This window comes from Vigna unguiculata, unplaced genomic scaffold (assembly GCF_037176805.1).
Source record: "Vigna unguiculata cultivar grain cowpea cultivar isolate G323 ecotype 2 unplaced genomic scaffold, ASM3717680v1 ptg000099l, whole genome shotgun sequence".
NCBI classification, from domain to species: domain Eukaryota; kingdom Viridiplantae; phylum Streptophyta; class Magnoliopsida; order Fabales; family Fabaceae; genus Vigna; species Vigna unguiculata.
In genome coordinates this window covers 122,501-125,000 of record NW_028196741.1, presented here as the reverse complement: position 1 = coordinate 125,000, position 2,500 = coordinate 122,501, and positions in this window count along the sequence as shown.

The following is a 2,500-nucleotide window of genomic DNA, read 5'->3' as shown; positions in this document are numbered from 1 at the left end:
GTTTGGCCAAGTTCACTCTTTTCCAGCGTCATCCCCCCAAGTTGCCTTGGGCGCAGTTCGGCCTAGTTCACTCTTTTCCAGCATCATCCCCCCAAGTTGTCTTGTTCGCAGTTCGGCCTAGTTCACTCTTTTCCAGCGTCATCCCCCCAAGTTGCCTTGTTCGCAGTTCGGTCTAGTTCACTCTTTTCCAGCATCATCCCCCCAAGTTGCCTTGTTCGCAGTTTGGCCTAGTTCACTCTTTTCCAGTGTCATCCCCCCAAGTTGCCTTGTTCGCAGTTTGGCCTAGTTCACTCTTTTCCAGTGTCATCCCCCCAAGTTGTCGTTGCCAACAACCCAAGAGTCCATAGTATTCGGAGTTCTAGCGGGGCCTCCCCTTGCTTCCAACAACCCAAGAGTCCATAGTATTCGGAGTTCTAGCGGGGCCTCCCCTTGCTTCCAACAACCCAAGAGTCCGTAGTATTCGGAGTTCTAGCGGGACCTCCCCTTGCTTCCAACAACCCAAGAGTCCATAGTATTCGGAGTTCTAGCGGGGCCTCCCCTTGCTTCCAACAACCCAAGAGTCCGTAGTATTCGGAGTTCTAGCGGGGCCTCCCGTTGCTTCCAACAACCCAAGAGTCCATAGTATTCGGAGTTCTCGCGTGGCCTCCCATTGATTCAAACAACCCAAAAGTCCATCTTCTTCGCAGATCCACGAAGAGCTCATCACGATTTGCCACATTCCATTTCCCACGGGTTGTCAACAACACTTTCTCACACTTCCCGCAATCGAGTACGTGCATGACATGCCAAAGCACATCTTATTTGCCTTCCATCGCACTCAAGACGACGGGTTGTGGAAGAACGATATTGCTCACAACAAGTTCAAGGACAACGTCTCAATCAAGGGACACAACCGAATTATGTTAACTGGGTCGCTAAAGTAAACCCGAGTTCATATAATGCACCGCATCCAAAAGAACTAGCCACAACACGTGCATCACTGAGATGTTTCACTAGATGGAACACGTGCGTGACATTAGGATCCTCCAACACCTCTTCGTGATGGAAAGATAGAATTCGAAGCAACCACAGAAGTACCGTCTAGTGGGTAGGCAACACAGGGACTGATCAACCAATATCACCCAAGGCAACGGGTGAAAATGGAAGAGATGCATGCTTGACCGTTCGATACGCAAGGCATGGAGCCAGCCAGCAAGTGCATCTCGATTACAACTCACACACCCTCACGTTCGCAAGACACCACACCACAAGACGGTCCACCCCCCACCTACCATGGGCAAGCAAGCAAATGGAAACATCAAGTGACGCATGGTCAAGCATCGCTAGGCATGAAAATAACTTTCCACAATATCCGAGGGACTAGCTGCCGAGCTAACCAACGATCAGTGACGACCGTGTGTTGGTATTAATAAAGCTCAACAACTATGAAGAGGCTAGTTGTGCCATGATAAACATGCTAACGCACGCACCACGTGAGGGGGGAGGCCTCATCAAGCTCCCTTTAAAACCTGCCAGTGTGGAGCTGGCCGGCTCAAGGAGCACTCCCCCCCTATAAGAGGTTAATATGCAAAAGGCAAAATTGTACAAGTAGATACACTTTTTTTGAGCAGACATAAGTCCATATCTCGGGCTACACTTCGAATTTTGATGCGATTTTTTGCAGTAATTCGTAGAATAATGGTATCTCCTTGCTCACCAAATTTCATAATTTTTCTCCAAGGGGAACTATTTTTTTTATTTTTTTTACTTACCGGGTATGTGTAAAATCGGGAAAAATAGAAAAGCACATGTAGACTTCGAATTTCGACCTCATTTTTTCCAGTCCACCACTAAACAATATCAGGAACCTCCCCACAAAATTTCATTCAGTTTGGCCAAGGTCTTAAATTTGACAAATTTTGGCACCAAGCTATCTAGTCGCGGTGCACCGACCAACTTGGCCAAGTGCAAAATGCATCCAATTCAAAACTTTTGTGCACCAACACTTTTACAGTACTCATTTGGGGACATTTGGAGGCCTTTCCAACCCTCACATCTCAAAAACCACGAATTTCATTTTTTCACAAAACTCCCCACCAAGCCTTCTAGCTATGCCGCGGTGCACCGCCAACATTGGCCATGTGCAAAACCCTCCGAACTCAAAACTTTCGTGCACCAAGAATTTCATGGTATTCATTTGGGGACATTTGGAGGCCTTTCCAACCCTCACATCTCAAAAACCACGAATTTCATTTTTTCACAAAACTCCCCACCAAGCCTTCTAGCTATGCCGCGGTGCACCGCCAACATTGGCCATGTGCAAAACCCTCCGAACTCAAAACTTTCGTGCACCAAGAATTTCATGGTATTCATTTGGGGGCATTTGGAGGCCTTTCCAACCCTCACATCTCAAAAACCACGAATTTCATTTTTTCACAAAACTCCCCACCAAGCCATTTAGCTATGCCGTGGTGCACCGCCAACCTTGCCCATGTGCAAAACCCAACCAACTCAAAACTTT